A 20120-nucleotide genomic window follows, 5' to 3' on the forward strand; every position below is an offset into this window, starting at 1 on the left:
TGCGCATCGAAGGCTAGCAATCAATATCTATTTGGAGGCTAATAAGATCAACAAGGTTAATCGTGAGGGAGATCTCGTTAGCGAATCGTCATAAAACAGGTGTGTAAACGACACCCACTCATAGACTAGATCGGTAAAAGCCGAAAAGCCGAAAAGCCGGCATTTATGAACTTGCGAGCGTGCGAGCACTTGTGAGGTGGTTTGGTTGTTAATTTTGATAATCGCAAGCAGTATGATTGCAGAGTGCGTAATTTCGTGCACTTCGGTATATTTGGGTTTAATGGGACGAAAATAGGTTAGTGGGCCAACGGGCCCGATTCGGTAAAAACGCTCGGTAAGTGCTTCTCTTAATGTGTTAATGGTTAGAATATGTATGTAAACTCTAGAATAGTAAATTTTATTAAACTACCCCTAAGTACGAAAATTACCGTTTTACCCCTAGGTGCTAAATGACCGTTATACCCCTAGGGTTAATTTTGACTGAAATACATGATATTCTGATTCTGTTTGTTATATGCCATGACATGTATATCTGTTGCATGGGGTTGGGTTTTGTTATGGAGGAAGAACCCGTTCTGGTGGCTGTGCCACATATTCTGATATAAGCAGCTTTGCTGCGGATTATAGTTAGTGCCGTAATCAGTGCTAACACTGTAAGTGTAGGGATGGCATGGGTGATTTATTCCCCACAGGAAGTGTAGGGATGAACGGAGGGAAGTGCTGGGTTGGATGGGGTTGTCATGCATTAATCATATGAGACTGTTTTATTATGGGCCAACTGTATTAAAATGGGCCCAACTGTGTTAATATGGGCAAGACCCAATATATCTCGACTTGTAATAGGGCTACGGCCCGGATTGATACTGATATGGGCTAGGCCCAGTGTGCTCTGATATTGTAATAGGGCTATGGCCCAGATTAATACTGATATGGGCTAAGGCCCAGTTAACACTAAATTCTGAATAGGGCTTAGGCCCAGTAAAGCTTGAACTGATTTGGGCTCTGGTTGGGATACTTTACACACTGAGTTTTCCAAACTCACCCCCCTTTTTCCCATCTTTGTAGGTGAGCCTTAGATCGATGGACTTGGAGCTGGGCGGGATTCAGAGTGGCCACGAAGATTAAGTTTCTGTTTTCTTTAAAATAAGTTTCGCATTTATTGTTTTGATTATTTTCTGGTTTAAGTTGTAATAAGACCACTCTTTTTATTATTTTTAATATTTTGGGTTATTAAATTGGTTAGCTCTAGGGCGCGTTTTATAAAAGTCACTTATTTTTAAAATATCACGATAACCGAGCAAAGCTTCCGCAACCTAAATGTTTTCAAAGGAAATAAATATTTTAAATAGACTTAAACTTAATTTGTTGTTCGTGGACATGTAATAAGCTTAAAGTGTGGCAATGGATGTATGCATGTCTAGGATTGGATCATGGAAGAGCTAGGTACTTAAGCAGTCTAATTGACTCACCGCCTCTTTTCTTGAATCCTACCTGGTGCGTAGTATCCATTCACTTTAAGCCATGACAAAGAAGGTTTGATTTTTGTCGATACTTAACTGTTTTTTTAAAATAACATGTTTCTGCCACTACAAAGGTTTACAAGTTTTCAAAGTTTCCCATAAGATTTTACAAGGTTGTTAACAATGTTTTGATTATTACAATGAATCACGTTTTGGAAAAAAAATAAGGCTAAGGTTTTATTCAAGTTTAAACGGTAAAAGTTTCTAAACATCAAGAAGGGTTTTCAATGAAAACATGGTTTTCGAAAAACACTTCAATGTGACACGCCGGATTCGGTCGTAACGTCTGAGCCGGGTTTGGGGTGTTACAGTTTAGGTGCGATTGTTAGTGGCTTCGAATAAATGTGTTAAGGGTGGTAATTTTGGGAGTTAAGGATGTGACGTTAAGAGATAAGGGAGATGCACTATAGAGCTACTTAGGAGTGGAGGTGGAACAAGATAAGGGCTATAAATTTGTGCAGAAAAGAGGTTGAGTTTTTCCCTTTCTAGCAGTGTCTTAAGCCCAATGGCAACAACTTTTTGGGTCCTAAACTTCTGTACTAAAAGTAAACTAAAAAAACTCAAAGAAATTAGTGGTTGGGTCAAAATTTGACTGTTTTTTTAATGAAATACATAAATCATCCATGAGAAACAATTTAGATTTTGGCATTCAGACTTGTCTTTCAACGAGGAACCAATTCAGATTTTAGATCATGAGATCAAAGCGTTAAGGAAGAAACAAATTCTGTTAGTAAAAGTATTGTAACGAAATCATGGTTCTAGTGAAGCCACTTAGGAACCCGAGGATGTGATGTGACATCAATACCCCTACCACTTCCAGCCAAGTAAATTTCGAGGACAAAATTTATTTTAAAGGGGGTAGAATTTTAACATTCCATTTTTTTTATAATTTCGGTTAAATTGAATACAAGCTAGTGAGTAGTCAAGTGGTTAAAAGCTTTAAAAGTTTCCTAAAAGTCCTAGGTTTAAGTCTCCTCACTCACAAGTTTTTATTTAATTTGTTTGGTCAACTTTAGCATGTTAGCAACCCTTTTCCGTCCAACACTCCTTTCCTTGTATAAGGAAGATTTTGTTTTCCTTCTTTTCAAGTCAACTTACCTTATTTGCTCCAACATGATCCCCTTTTTTCTCCATCGTCTCCTCCACATGCCCTTTTTCTCCATCTTTTCCATATGAAGTGATTCATTGTACCTAGACAATATATTCACCTATTGAACCAATTTTTCCATAACTCCTCCCATTCTCTTCATTTTTTTCTCCTTTTGATTTACCCATCAACCACCATTTGTTCTAAATTTTCTCCTTTCCTCCAACGCTTTGTGCCTTGAACAACCACTGTCACCATGAACCTCCTCCTTGCCACCGCTATTATTCTCCTGTTGCTCCACCGCCACCCTAGCACCATCATGGCTGCCACTTTTGCGCACCACCATGTAAAACAACCTCATTTCATTCTATTTTCTTCCCTTCCTCTAATTCTTCTTGTTCCTTTTTCTTTCTCCCATTATTTTCTCTTGTACAGCATCCTTCTCTTTCTTCTCCTTCTTTGTCAAGTTTTCGTCAGATCGTCATTGTCGCCGTCATCGGGCCACTACGCCTCTACCGGTTTCGGTGACCTTTCTATTTTTCTTCATTATTTTCCAACCTCTTTCATCCTCTTTAGTACTTGAAATCCTATATCCCTATTTTCCTTTATTTTTAAATTATTTTATTTGATTTAAATGTTGTATCTTGACTCACTCTTTCAAGTGATTTTTCACTAGACTCTTTCTATTCTCCGACTCAAGACTCTGGTGATCCAACACCCCTTCCCATTCAATTGAGTTAGGTGAGTATGATAGTGGTATGAAAAACCACTCATTCCTCTCTTTTTTTCCTAGAGGTCGAATGTATTTAAAGGCCATGGTATATTATTTTCCTTCAAATGTTAACATATCGTATACTATTTTTGTTGAAGGGTCGATCAATACCAACCTAGAGAGTTTCCAAAATTGGGAACGAGATCACATTACGGTTTAATTTATATGGTTGAATATTAATTAGTGTATCATTAGATGGCCTTATGCCATAAAATGGTTAAAACGACCCCCTAATTGTAAGATCGCTTTTGTTGATAAGTAGGTAATTTATTAAGTACATCCAAGTGTGGGTGTTCTTAAGGTGGAGTTTTGTTGTGGATCTATAATCAGGTGTGGGTTAACTTACTAGAAAAAATATAATTATTTATGATTGAAACCATGTTAAAAATATCTGTAATATGAAAAGTTGATAATACACAAAGTATTCAAAAAAGGGATGTTAAACTCATAAAAGGGATATTCTCAAGTAAGTATTTCGAACTGGTTGTTTAATGATTGCATGTGGTATTTGATGTGATTTGGTAATGATTGTGAAATTATGTGCATATTTCTATTTCTCATGAAATGTGATATGATAACATTCTATGATAGGCATAATATTCAAGTCATGCCACCGATATTGAAATTGAGATTTGATTGCATGTTAAACATGCCCTATATGGTATTATCCGATTTGCATACTCGATATGCCTATTGTGACAAATGAAATCTTGAAATGAGTAAAATATTTATATATGACATATTACATGCATGGGGTAGGATATTGTAAGGAGGAAGAATTGGTTGCTTTGTCTACAACCTACATTGTGGCTTTGTCCACAACCTACATGGCAGCTTGACTGTAAATATTGGTGGCTTCATCCATATTGAAGTGTTTGGATGGATGAGTTTTAGGGAACTCATTTTGGATTGTAGCGGTGATGGGTAGGATGCTTTATAAAAGTTTGCATAATTTTTTTACAAAAATTGCACTGTCATGATCATGTGCATCAAATTTTCTTATGTTATATGATGAATATGTTTTTATTTGTTATTTAACTTGATATAAGACCCACACTAGGCTTTAAAAGCTCATCCTGTTAGTTCTAAACCTTTCTGGTAATACACAGACTTAGGGCTTGGACTTGGCATTTGAAGGAGCCTTTCAGAGGGATATTTTTTAATAATGGGTTATTAAACTATTTTTGGATGTTATTTTGGACTTTGGGACTTTGGACTGTTTAATTGGGTTGTTTCTTTATTTTACAATTTTAAACTGCTTTGCATGCATGCTTGATAAATTTACAAATATTCTATATCTTTTAAATCTTTTTGGGTTTTACTTTATTTTAAAAAAGCCTATAACTTTTTTTTATTTTTGTAATTATTTTTCAAATGACCGCTATAAAAGATTTTTATCAAAATCATTTTTAAAAAATAAATGTAATAATAAATAAGAATATTATAAAATCTTTACTTAAATGATTTATGATAAGATTCTTTGGCATTATAATAAACTTCACAAATATTCTTGTTTGAAATAATTATTTTTCAAAAAAAATTAATTAATCGATATTTGAATTTTTTTTTAGTTTTGTAAAAACAATCAAAATCTAGCTACTTTAGTAAATAAATATTTTCAAACGATCTTAATGTGACTTTCGAGATTCGACCATAACGTCTAGATTGGGTTTGGGGTGTTACAGACATGCTTTGTGATGAATTGGTTATTTGAATTATGAATTGAATTGATGAATTGTGAATTGAATGAAATAATGATTTGAATAAATTGTTACCCTATTAATTATTGGCATAATCAGATGAAGTACTTCTTACTTCAACTATGTGTCGATGAGTGTTGGGCACAATTTTTACTTTGGTTATACCGATGAGCGTTGGGCACAAACTATTTACTTCGGAATTGTCCGATGAGGAATTGAGTGTCAAATTTGGTGTGTTGGATGGATTCGTGTATCCAGTCAAGTCCGAGTTAGGTTAATAGGGTATAAAATGTAAAATTTATAAACAAATATGAATTGGATTAATATTGCGAGTTAGTGCTATAATGATGAGTTATGATATATGGATATTGATAGCATGTGAAAGATCATGTGAACCAGATATATATTCAGCCTGGAGACTTATATGAAAACGTGATGAATTAATCGATTCGATTCAAAAATTTACATGAATTTGATATCAAATTGATTAAATGTTGATTGAATATATGAATTACATTACAATGTTGATTATAAGTAAATTGAAACGTTATACATTTGATTACTATATGATACAATTTATGTTGAACTCACCTTATTGAATTGTGGTTGCCTTGTTTAGGCAAAACTTGACAAGCTAATAGTTTATTGTATTAGATTGTAAACCGAGGTTGTTGTTATTTAATGCCTATGAACTTACTAAGCTTTTGATATGCTTACTCCATTGTTTTCTCTTTCCCTGTAAATTGCCAACTTGCAAAACACGTCAAGTTGATCGTTGAGAAGCTCACACTATCTTGTTATTGATTTGGTAACCTTTTAATTGTTTAAAAGCTAGATTTTGTGGCATGTATATAGGTATCTTGATATGTATAAGAATTTGGCGTGTCGCTTGAAGTTTGAAATGTTTAATAGTTGGTTGAAATGGAAATGACTGAATTGCATAATCAAGGTAAGTATAAAGAAATGCTAAGGCATGAAAGTGATTTTGGTTTATTAGATTTGAGCTTGAAGCATGGCCCTGAAAATGTTAATTGCTTTGTTAAAGTGGTATGCTTTGGTAAATAATTGAGTTATGCTTGTGGCAATTGAATTGGTACAATTGGTGATGAATATAGCATTGATAGGTTGGAATTTGATTGGTTTGAATGACATTTAGATAAATTGGCGTTACTTTAACACATGTTGATTTGATCTTGTTTTTCTGTTGGTTAAGATATGATGAGCATTAAATGTTAAGCTATACATATGACACTTGAATATCATATTTAGGGTATGAACTAACATGGTTTAGTTTATGGTTTGAATGGTTAAATGAATGGTCAAATAAGTTGAAATTGAATAAGTTGTATTGACATGTTTGATGCCAAATTGAAGTCATATTGGATTAATGATATTGGAATAGTTATATGGATTGTTCTAGCATGTGGATAAGATGTCTAGTGCAAGTAAAGTTATGCTAATAAGTGATAAAAATAACATGTTTTAATCTCGTTCTTAATGTGTTTTTGAATGATCATTTATGCAAATTGATGAATTTTATGCTCTTCATCCTTTAAATTAATGTTTCTATACTTAGGAAAGCATTTGGGAGAAAAAGGAGCGAAAATCAGACAAAAAGAGTAGACTTCAGGAACCATATGGGCTAGGCCTTCCCACACAGGCTGGACACTCGGCCGTGTGAGCCACACGGGCTGGCACACAACCATTTGCCAAACCGTGTTGATTTCGCAATTTGCATCCCAAACCTGCGGAAAAACATAGCTTCTAGGCTTTCTAGGAATTCTAAAGTCTATAAATACCAAATAGAAAAAGAGAAAAGGGAGCTACCAGAGAATATTGAAGAAAACAACTCGAAGAACACCATTGGAGCCAACTCTGAAGTAGATTTCTATTAAGATTGAAGACCTCCTTTTAATTTCTTTTGAAGTTTTTATGAGTTTTTTTATTTCCCGTGTTTATTTTTTCATTAAGATGTTTTTTATTCACAATTATGAACTAGCTTTCTATATACCTCGGGAAGATGAACCCTATGGTGAATTCTATTATTTGATTTTTGTTTTATGTGATAAATACTCTATTCTTGTTCTCAGTTATGTGTGCTTATCTCTTGTTTTAATATTTCCGGACCATTAATTCATGTCTAATGTGCGTAAATTAGAGGTGGAAAAGACCCTATTTAAGAATAGATCTAGCATCATTGAGTGGAGTTGCATGCAATCTAGCATCATTGAGTGGAGTTGCATGCAATCCTAGAAATAGGATGACGTAAATCTACTGGATTAGAGTCAAATTTAATAGGGGAATCCATAAATCAAGTTAATGCGACAATAGGGGTTTTAATTCGAAAGAAATTTCAATTAATCAACCTAAATTCAGTTGCTCTTAGTCTTGAAAGAGATATTAGCATAATTTAGGGATTTCTATGGATTAAGATACAAAGTGAATAAATTGTTTTTTAGATTCATAATGATAGATAAAGTCTAGGTGGATTATTTCCTAAGTATTGTTTTGTTTATTGGTTATTATTCAATTATTTTCCTGATTTATTCTCTGTTGAGTTCTTTAGTTAAATTAGTTTAGTAATTTTAGTTTAAATCAATCACTCCAGTTTTTCGGTTAAATAATAGGAAAACGGTAACTTCTAGTACTTTTAGTCCTCTTGGATACGATATCTTTACTCACCGTAGCTATACTATTTATAGGTGCACTTGCTTTTGTCGTATTTTTAGTTAATTTCGTGACACATCAAGTTTTTAGTGCCGTTGTTAGGGATTGAATATTAGGAAAACTTTATTTCTATTAATTTATCAATTTTTATTTTATTTTATTTTGATATTTTGTTTTAATTTAATTGTTTCATTTTAACTTTTCTTTTTCTTTTTCTTTTTTACTTCTGGCAAGTTCTTTTAGTTTATGCCTAGAGGAAATATAACAGACCGTTTTGAGTCAAATTAGAAAAGTGATTTCTGGACTAAAAATCTAAAGTTAAAATTATTTTTTTTTATTCTAATGTTTACAGTATGATTGAATGATTGTGTGAAAGTTTCGTTTAAAAATTTTATCATTTTATTTAATTTGATGAAAATGACTAAATCGCGTAAAGCGTAAAACTTGTGTTCTATTAGCTAAAGGTGCCTAATATCTATAAAACCTTAAAAAGGAAGTCCTTTTGTGGTAATTAACCCATTTATGAGCTAGTGGATGATATTGGAGTGGTATTTGGTGTAATTACTAATGTTTTTAAAGGTTAATTTTGGAAATTGATAATTAAAGATAAAATAAATAAAATCAAAACATTTTATCATCTTTTAGTTTCTTCTTCAATCGAAAATAATAGGACAAACTCCATTGTTGAACACTCAACATTCGGCCAAGCTTATTTGTGCAATTGGTGCGTGATTTTTGTTCCATTTTTAATGATTTCTACGTTTTTAAGATTGTTGCACTAGGTCTAGCTGGCTCAGGGACTATTTTGCAAAACTGTTAAAGATTTTGAATGTTTTCATTTATGAATAAGTATGTATTTTGAAGTTTCTTAATAGATTATGAATGCTTGTTGATAGATATACAAGTTTTGTTCAGTGATTTTTAGTGAAAATGAAAAATAGGGATTAAATTGTGAAATGTGAAAACTATGTGGTTAAAATATGAAATAAATGGAAAATATGGGCTGCTAGGGACCTAATTTAAATTTGGATAGCATGGATTTTGATTGAATTGCATGAATTGGTATTTTTGTGAAATAAGGACTAAATTGTAAAAGATGTGAAACATTAGAGGCAATTATGTAAAAATGCCTTAATGTGAATTTTGGACTAAATTGAATAGAGAGATGATTGAATAATTTGATTTTGATTATATTTAGATCGAGAAAGGTAAACTACGGACTTAGATTGGAGAAAGAACAAAGTTACGAAATAGTTGACTAGTTTCGTCGTTTTAACATCTGAGGTAAGTTCATATGAAATAAGCATTGTTATTATTATGCTTTAAACGTTTAATATTGCATAAATTCTGTATATGAGACTATAGTCATGTGTGACAATGATTCAGCTAATTTTGGGCACTTAGTGTGCAAAATCGAGATAGCTTCGGATATATATTTGCACTTAGTGTGCGAGATTGAGATAGCTTTGGCTATATATATATGTGCACTTAGTGTGCGAGATTGAAACAGCTTTGGCTATTTATTTGGCACTAAGTGTGCAAGTTTTCCAAATAATCAACAATATTTCAAATGGTTCAATGGGTACGTCATAGATGTGGATGAGTATGAGTTTGATACGAAATGGTACAGGTATGTACGTGAACCGTACAAGTATTGAAATAAGGAGATATTGAAAGTGATAACAAATCTTATGAATGAAATTGTGATAGGATGATGATTCCTTATGTGAATTGTATATTATGTTTTATTTGTTTAAATTGTGCACATTTAGTATGTTGATTTTAAATGCTATACGAACTTACTAAGCTAGAAAGATTACCTTGTGTTTTTCTCTATGTTTTATAGTGATTTCAAAGCTAGCTCGGATTCGGGGACTGTATCAGATCACTTCACACTATCCAATTATCACTTGGTACTTTTGAGATTTAGTTTTGGGTCATATGGCATGTTTAGGGACTTTGGTCATGTTGGTTATGTTTTGGTAATGATTTTGGCCATTTGTAAATGTATATATTTTGATTTGTATATATAGCCATGAGTGATGGCTTATTTGGAGTTATTTTGGTGTGGTTGAATCATGTATTGATATATGTGTTTATGCTTTGTAATATTGGTTATATGATGGTTGTGTGATGCTTGATGGCTATAGGTATTATGAGTGTCAAATGGTTAAGTTAAAGATAATGGTATGCTTATGAAATTAGGCTTGATATTGCATAGTTGAGTTCAGCCATTTTTGATGATTTAAGGAAATAAAGTTTGGTACAATTGGTAGGGTATGTTTTGAGGATTTGTGTATATGTAAAATAGAAGTATGGAATATGCATGATATATGTTTGAATTGGCTGGTTAAGATGATTAGATATGCTATGTGTTGGTGATAATTGATGTGGTGTAGGTACATGCAAGTTTGGGTGGAAAAATGGCTTGGTAAATAGCCTATTTTTTTCCACACGGGCAGAGACACAGGCATGTGCCACGGCCGTGTGCGACACACGGTTATGTTACATGACTGTGAGTCCCTTCGTGTTGAATTAGAAATCAAGTCAATATGCTCCACATGGGCGTATGACTTGGTCGTGTGCCATAAGTCAGTATACCCTATAGGTTTGGCATGGCCTAGCACACGGCCTGGCACACGGGCGTGTATGGCCATTTTTAGGGCACAGGTCTAGCCACACAGGCATGTGTGTTTACTGTGTGACCCAAGTCAAAGAGTTACACAGGGTCAGACACGGGCTGGGACACGTCCATGTGCTCCCATTTCAAATTTCTACACGGCTTGTGACACGAGTGTGTTTGGTGGTCGTGTGAGACATACAAGCATGTGTCCCCTATTTTATGCAAAAAAATTCTAAGTTTGAAAAAAATTCCTGAGTTATCGGTTTAGTTTCGAACCACTCCCAATGTATGTTTAGGGCCTCATAGGCTCGTATTAGGGACACAATGATTGGCTGTGAATGAAATGTTTATGATTTGATTAATTGTGTATGATATGTAAGTTTGAATTGTGATATAAGTTCGGTAATGCTTCATAACCCTATTCCATCGTTGAATACGGGCGAGGGGTGTTATGAGAAACCTATTGGGACCATTGCTTTTTGATAGTGAGATTGAAAGTACTGCTCGTAGAAATTGTAAAGAGGTTAAAGAAGCAAGGCAAAGTCAACAGAATATAGTAGAGGAAGAAGAGAACAACAATAATACTGAGGAGATGGGCGATAATCAGAATATTCAACTACCTCCTATAGATCCTATTCCTCTTACTATGTACGATTATGCCAAGCCCTATCTGATTGGGGCTGAATCAAGTATTGTGAGACCTACTATTGCTGCAAAAAATTTCGAGCTGAAATTGAGCACTATTCAGATAGTGCAACAGTATGTTCAGTTCGATGGTTTGCAAGATAAAGATCCAAATACTCATTTGGCTAATTTTTTGGAGAATTGTGACACTTTGAAGATTAATAGCGCCACTGATGACACCATTCACTTACAATTGTTCCCATTCTCGTTGAAGAACAAGGAAAATGGTAGTTAAACTCTTTACCACAAGGTTCTATCATTACATGGGCTCAGGTGACTAAAAAGTTTCTCTTGAAGTATTTCCCACACACTAAAGTTGAGGAATGACATTTACTCCTTTGCCCAAATCGATTTAGAGACATTATATGAAGCATGGGAGAGATTCAAAGATTTATTGAGAAGGTGCCCTCATCATGGGTTACCTCTATGGTTACAAGTTCAAACTTTTTACAATGGTTTGAATCCCTCGACTAGGTAGTTAATTGATGCAGTAGCTAGTGGAACACTGAATAATAAAACACCTGAGGTAGCTTATGAGTTTATAGAGGAAATGACACTAAATAATTATCAGTGGCAAGTCATGAGAACAAAATCGATGAAAGTAGACAGCGTTTTAAATCTAGATGTCGCCATAATATTATCAAACCAAGTAGAAGTATTGAATAAGAAAATTGATGGTTTATATTTTTCTACGCAGGTGAATCTGGTGATGCAATATGATACAAATGGAGGTGGAATGAATAATTCAGAATGTCTACCCTTCGATGCTAGCACAGAGAATGAGCAAATAAACTATATGGGTAACAATTGTAAACCTCAAAGTAACCCTTATAGTAATAACTATGATGCAGGTTGAAGGAACCATCCCAACTTCTCTTAGAGTGGTCAAGGAAATCAAAGAACACAACCCTCTCCGAGTTTTCAACAACCTTATCAGTAAGAGAAGAAGCTGAACTTTGAGAAGATGTTGACAAAATTTATCTTAGTGTCAGAAATTCATTTTCAAAACATTATGACAACACTGAAAAATCAGTAAGCATCAATTCAAGGACTTGAAAATCAAAGAGGACAACTTGCTAAATTAGTCTCGAAAAGACCACAAGGTAGCTTGCCTAGTAATACTGAAATTAACCTGAGGGAGCAGCTTCACTCAATCACTATTCGAGACATGGAAGGGTTAGTTGAACTTAAAAAAGATCCGAGGCAAGAAGATATGGTGAACAATGATGAGGTTGGAAAGATGAGAAAGAACAAAAGTTGGTTTTTTGAGAATACAAACCACGAGTTCCATATCCAAACGCGTTAAAGAGAGACCACACAAACGAACAATATGGTAGATTTCTTAAGCTCTTAAAAAAATTGCACATTAACTTACCGTTTGTTGAAACTCTTTCGCAGATGCCAAATTACATCAAATTCTTAAAGGAGTTGTTAACAAACAAGGGGAAGTTAGATGACTCGTCGACTGTGTAGCTCAATGCATTTTGTTTGGCCATTCTACAAAACAAACTACCCAGCAAAATTAAAGATCCAGGGAGTTTTACTATTCATTGTCTCATTGGTAGTCTAAATTTTGAAAATGTTTTGGCTAAGGGGCTAGTATTAATGTCATGTCTTATAAAATGTTTAAACAATTTGGTATTACGAAACCTAAACACACTAGGACGAATGTTCAGTTACCGGATAGAACCATTAAATATCCTAAGGGTATTATTGAGAATGTACTTGTGAAAATCGATAAATTCATATTCCCAATTGACTTTGTTGTATTAGACATGGATAAAGATAGTAAGGTACCTATGATCTTAGGTTAACCCTTTTTAGCCACTGCTAGAACTATTATTGATGTTGATATGGGTGAACTTGTGTTTCGTTTAGGTGACGAAAAGATTACTCTCCAAGCACTTGATTCTGTGAGAGTCTCTAGTGAGCGAGATGATATTAAATGTTCTGTTAATGTTAGTAATCATGTGGTTCAATGTTCTTTGCAGAAAACCCCTCGTGAAAACATGTTGGAGCCATGTTTTAGTCAAGTTGACAGAAGCTGAACAACATATGAAGAGCGAATGGTACAACTCAATAAACTAGATGAATGACAAACATATGTTGAGGAGAAACCGAGAAAACATGATAAAGACACAAAGCGACGCCATGATGTGCATGTGATGAGAACGAACCAATTTAAGGTTGGGGACAAAGTACTACTAGACAAATTGGATCCACAAATTTTTCCTTCGAAGTTTGAGTCAAGCAGATAGAACCCATTTACAATACTAAACATTTTTCCATATGGTACAGTTGAGGTAACACATCTTGAGTTCAGCACATTTAAGGTAAACAGTACTCGACTCAAACCTTATTTTGGTGTTAAAATTGATAACGAGAAAGAGGAGTTTCAGCTCCGAGAACCGTCCTAACCGTGCACATACAAGGTAAAGTCAAGCTTAGACTCTAAATAAGTGCTTCTCGGGAGGTAACCCGAGTATTTAAATTTTGTTTATTCTTTTAATTTTATTGCATGTTAATTTAAATTTTAATTAAATTAAATTTAAAAAAAATTTACCACATGGTTAAGACATATGGGAGTGTCCCAGGCCATGTGCATGCTGTAGCAAATGACAGAGAGTTACACGGTTTGAAGACATGGCCAAGTAGGGCACACAGTCTGGAAACACGGGCATGTCCTGGGCCATGTATGACTTAATTTTTCCAATTTCGACTATTACACGACCTAAGGTGATCCTCACGGGCATGTCCAAGGCTGTGTGTATATTGGAGTGAAATTTTTTCAATTTGATTACAAAACAGTGAGTTATAGGGGCCAAAGACAAGGTGTGTCTGAGACCGTCTGCTCTGCACAGCCTCACACACGGGTATGGGAAAAACGAAAGAAGATCACACACGGCATGGCGCACAGACGTGTGACTACTAGGCTTAAATTTTAAATCACACACGGGCTATGAAGCATCCACGAGTATGGGACACGACCGTGTAGCCCAACACAAGCCAAAACACGACCGTATGGCCCAACACAGGCCTAAACAAGACCGTGTCCCCTTTAAAACCCTAATCACTATTTTTGTTTTGTCTTTTTTGTAATACCTCTAACCCGTATCTGTCACCAGAATAGGGTTATGGAGCATTACCGGAGTTTACAATTTAAACAGACAAAAAAATTTAAACATTTCATAGCATATCAATTAGCATATTAAAATAAAGTCAAATCATATATATTGTCCCTTATAAGAGCCTTTGAGGCCCTAAATACGCATTAGAAATAAGCGGGACTAAATCGAAAACTCAAGAAATTTTTTAGAAAGCAGTAAAATTTTGAACATTGAAGGGTCACACGGCCGTGTGGGCATTTGAAATAGGGACACACGGCCGTGTCCCAGCCTGTGTAACTCATTGACTTGGGTCATACGGCCAAGTCACATGCCCATGTGCCAGGCCATGTACCCTTCGAAGTAACCTCACACGCCCATGTGCCAGGCCGTGTGCTAGGCCGTTTAACAGCCTGACCTGCAACCCTTTGAAAGCTACAGGGGACACACGGTCGTTTCATCTGGCCGTGTGTCACACACAACTGAGACCACACGCTCGTGTGAATGAAAATAGGCCATTTTACAAGCCATTTTTCTCACCCAATTTATCATGTACTTATAACCACCTTTGCATACATAACTAAGCCATAATAAGACATCCAAATCAAGAATAAACAAGATATATACATATGGTATAGTTTCATACAACCACTATACCCTTAGGCACCTCAAATGAAAACATGTAAATATGTTCAATCATGTACTCTATTTGTCCAAAAATACTCAACTAACTTATAGGCATATTAGCATCAATACATGAAATTTGGTTACCTAACCAAAGCATACCAAATGGTACTAAATAACCACTCAATTACTAGCCTTAACATATATATATGTCTTCTATAGCAATACCAATTCACAACAAGTTATAAGACATATATAATATGCACATTCAACTTTTATTTCCCTTTACATCATTCAAACACATTTAGCAAATTATCAACCATATTAAGGCTAATATTTACATGCCAAAACTAAGCTCATAACATCATCAAGTGCCAAATCACAAGCCAAACCAAATAGCCATATTCACTACCAAATATATAGGTCAACATTAGCCAAAATACCTATACATTCCATTATAACCAAAATTAAATATCCAAAAGTACCAAAAGAGCCAGTGGATAGTGTGATGTAGCTCCGACATGCTTCCAACCCGAACGAACTTTCAATTCTCTATAATACACAGAAAATAACACAGAGTAAGCATTTAAGCTTAGTAAGTTTGTATAACATAAAATATAACTTACCATTTAGTCACATATTAGGTAAGTAAACAAAGCATATCTTAACACAATTTGGCCAAATGCCTAAGCACATATTCACCAACCATGTTAGCCATGTAAACACATATATATATAGAAGTCAATAATCATGGATGAACACAATAATTTATCAAATTCCATGTATCATCCATTTCATATATCTATATATATCATGTAACATCATTTCTATGTATTTCATATGTATACCTATAATAGTTCGTATCGAAATCATATTGTTTTGTAACATAATATTGCCCGTTGAACCATTTAGAATATCATTGGATACCTGGGATAGCTGACACATAGTGTGCTAGCTCATATAACTGTAATTTTTCAATTCATGTACATGTATGCTCATACAAGCTATGAATTGGTATGCTCATTTGAGCTGAAGATCAGTATGCTCTCACGAGCTACAAATTTGTATTCTCTCACAAGCTATAAATTGGTATGCTCTCATGAGCTATAAATATGTAACTCTAATGACATGCCATTTGTATCCTACGAATTCCTATAGTTCAAACGGAGCTCGATAATCATCATACGTCATTGGATATGCAATCGGTAATTATGTAGGACAATTCATAACATTATATATATTTCAATTAAAAACATATAAACACGATTTAAGTACACGAACTTACCTTGACGAGTATACGTAGATACGGAGGCGATTAATCTAGGACTTTCTCTTTGTCCTGATCTAACTCTATACGAGATCTAATTGGATCTATACAGATAAATTTAACTCAATTCAACATATAATTCATTCAATTTCATCCAAAACATATTTTTGGTAAAATTACCATTTTGCCCTATACTTTTAATTTCTTTGCAATTTAATCCCTAGGCTCGAAAAATGATTCATACAATTTTACCCTTACCGGAGCCTAGCCGAATACCTTATACATTTATAGCAGCCCAAAATTTCACTAATTTACAAATAATACCATGTAATATTTACTATTTTTCAAGTTAGTCCTTATTTGACAATTTCACCAAAAATTCATTTACAAAAGTTGTTTATCTAACAACAACCATCCATTTTCTAATATCAAACTTCAAAAATAATGTACATGCATCAATGGTAAAACCCTAATAGTTTAACAGTTTCACAAATTAGTCCCCGAGCTAGTTAGATTAAGCTACAACAATCCCAAAAACACAAAAATCATTAAAAACGGGTAAAAAATTAATACCAATTAGACAATGAGAAGTTTCTACAATTAAAAACCCTTCAATGGCTTTTCTTTTACCCTAAATTTAGTTGAGAAGAATTAAAGAAGATGATGTTTAATTTTTTTATTTAATATCAACTTTATTTACTAATTACGAAAATAACCTTTAAAAACATTTAATATTTCAATAATACCAAGCCATGTTCATCCACTAACACAATTAATGGTCTAATTATCATATAAGGACTCATACTTTAAATTTCTGTAGCTATTTAATACCTTTAGCTATTACAACTAAACTTTTGCACTTTACGCGATTTAGTCCTTTTTATCAAATTGAGCATGTAAACAGTAAAATTTCTTAATGAAATTTTTATACAGTATTTCTATCATGCTGTAAGCAATAAAATAATGATAAAATAACTTTTTTGACTTCATATTTGTGGTCCCGAAACTATTGTTCCGATTTCACTGAAATATGGTTGTTATATTTTTCCTCTCTCAAAGCCCCTACACAGTCGTTCTGCTTTTGCCCACGTCGAGCCCCTTTTTTAGCCATCTCCATTCTTTCCCCCTCTTTCTCTCACTCCCCTATGAATCCCTTCCTATCCCTTTCTCCCTCATCTATAACACCTTCGAACGACCCCTCTCCCAACTACCTCTTCCCTTTTCCCCCCTTCTCACTCACACGATCAACCCCCCTCTCCTCTCCCACCCTAGCTACCACCACTTCGCACATTCATTCCCTTGCCAGCCAACCCCGATATCCACCATTGACCAAACATCCAAACTCCTCCCTTTTCCTTTCTCCTTCATCAACAAACCTCACCTTCAAGCAGCCTCCTCCTAGATCTAGACAGTAGCAACCCAACCACCCTCGCCCCCTCTCCGTTTCCCCCAACCCCACCTCCCACCCACTACTGTCCCTGTGTCAGACCATTACCACCGATCTTCGCCGTGTGTGCCACCTCCCTCGCGCCGTCGTCCCCGCCCTTCGTCGGTTACTCCACCATTTACCCCACCATTTTTTTTCCTTTTTAAAATTTTCTTTTTATTTATTTTATTATATTTATTATTCTTTGTTTTATTTTTCCTATATTTCTTGGTTTTATTATCATTGTTATTTTTATTATTTTTATTCTTATTTTCAGTTCTAGTAGTATCTGTTTATGGTGACTTGAATTCGTATACTGATTTTTTTAGTTATTTTTATTATTATTTTCATTATTATTTTCATTTATTATTTTCTTATATTATTACTTAGTCTTATTATTGTTATGATTATGAGTCGTATTAGTATTTCTATAGTTATGTTAGTTGTTGATGGTTTATTATTTTTATTATTTTAGGGTTTTGTTTTATACTTTCATTATTTTTTTATTCTTATTTTTATTATGTTTTTTTGCTTATTTTATGTTCAATTTAGCTTCAATTATTTTTAACTAAGTGCTCGATCTTTTAATTTTGATTTTAGTTAGATTCGACACTCGATTTGTGGTTATTGAACTGATCTATTGTGTCGATCCATGCTTTTACTTTGATGCTAAAATAGTTGTTTGGTTCTCTATTTCTTTAGGAACACAATGACAAACAAGCGAGGTAAGACTAAGACCGTCATTCTCGCTTTGAAAAGGCGAAAGACTCCAGGCACGACCTTATCGTCGAGCCCTTTCGCCGATGCACAACATCTGTGTCTACGATTTTTACAAGGTCCTCAAGAGGACCTATATCAGCTTCTCCGACAGCAGCCATTGGGATTAGACCATTGTATTGATTGGGTGGCCTTAGAGTAGATCCATTTAGCTAATAGGGTGCGTGCACTGATTACTACAGATCCATGGGACTGTTTCTTCTCTATCATCGAGCTCAACTTATTCGGAGCTTACCTTTGAGTTCTATTCGACATTCCTCTTACAGCACGTGATGTCGAACCGCGATGAGTCACGCACTATTTCTTTCAAACTCAGTGATACGACGCATCATCTAAGTGTCCCAGACTTCGAAGTTGCCCTAGGACTCTATACTGAAGAGTTCATGAGTCCCGAAGGATTCCTCACCTTATACCAGCACATCCATTATTCGTTGTCTTTATGTCGGGAAAAACTTACTGCTAGTACGAAGACATATGACCCGAGTCAGTCAAAGGCGACTTCACTACCTCCGGCCTTGCACTATATCCTTGCCATATTGGTCTACACGTTGACTTGTCAGAGGGAGAACACTGGGTTCGTCGGTACATTCAACGCTTATTTTTTGTGGAGCATGGCGACGGGGCACACCTTTGGTCTTACTTACTTCATTGCCCTTGCTTGCCACCACCAGACAAAGCGTAGTAAGAAGGGTCCTATCTGTTTAGGCTCATATGTGACTCGCCTCATATGCCATTTTGGCCTTCTCAATGCTCTGGAGCAGTCCTTCTTCTTTACACTAGTTGGACAGATAACCTCGCAAGGATTATCGAGTATGAGTCATATAAGGATGATCGAGCGCCAGCACGGAGTGGGTCCTCCTTGATACAAATTGTCTCATTCTAATCCTCAGGATAAGCTTGAAGACTTCACTGATGATGTCTCTTTCCACCATGAGGATCCACTTTATCATCCACATTTGAGTCACCTTATTACTACCCCTACTATTACACTACTGGACCTTTCCGAGCGGTTCACCCGTTTTGAGCAGCACTATTTTGAGCGGTTTGACAGTATTGATGCAACTTTGCAGCAGATCTATCGGCATCTCCATATTTTTTCTACTGAGCCTGCTCCTCACTATTTTGAGCACCATTTTTTCTTCTTTGTTTATTTCTTTTTCTTTTTTTTAGTTGTTTTATTTTTATTTCTTAAACTTCTTTCAAGCTATGTTTTTATATTGATGGTTGTTTTTATTTAAGTTGTAACCCTTAATATTCTTCATTTTTTGTGTTTATTTTCTTATTAGTTTGCTCAGAACCATGCACTACATTTACATTCGCCTACAATTTTGGTTTTCACTATTCTGGCGATTTCATCCATATTAAGGGCAGTTTCAATTTTCTCCCTCTCTTACGATATTCTGCTTATTCTGTGCTTATGTCTATTTGTACATTGAAGACAATGTATATCTTAAATTTGTACATTGAAGATAATGTATATCTTAAATGTGGGGAGGTTGTTTATATAATTGTAATAAAATCCTTGAATTATTTGTGGTGTTTAAGTAATTTTCTCATACCTCTATTAGAGTGAATTATTTTCGATTTAAGATTTTTATTGATGTTGTTTTGGATTAATTTGTAAATATTTGTGCATTGCTTGATTTAAACTTTAAGAGATGATAGAGTCAAGCATGATAAATTATTTTTCAAAAACAAATATTTTAGGTTGTTTCCCTGAATTGAGGTATTATCTTAAAGTTTTGAATTTGCAAGTTTGACATCAAAACCATGATTTTTTTGTGAGATTTTGAGCCTATAGATCATACATTTTTCATGCTCATTTTATTATTAGCTATGAGTGTGTCAACTTGATTTGTTATTCTAGAA

The 20120-nt window shown here is 34.6% G+C and overlaps 1 non-coding gene across 1 annotated transcript; it reads right to left on the reverse strand.

Annotated features, from left to right (window-relative positions):
- Positions 1 to 11366: 11366 nt before the first annotated feature.
- LOC121205625 (small nucleolar RNA R71) lies at positions 11367 to 11473 on the reverse strand. Its single transcript, XR_005900701.1, has one exon. It is a non-coding gene; the product is annotated as a small nucleolar RNA R71 (small nucleolar RNA).
- Between the last annotated feature and the right edge of the window lie 8647 nt (positions 11474 to 20120).

This window comes from Gossypium hirsutum, chromosome A08 (assembly GCF_007990345.1).
Source record: "Gossypium hirsutum isolate 1008001.06 chromosome A08, Gossypium_hirsutum_v2.1, whole genome shotgun sequence".
NCBI lineage: Eukaryota > Viridiplantae > Streptophyta > Magnoliopsida > Malvales > Malvaceae > Gossypium > Gossypium hirsutum.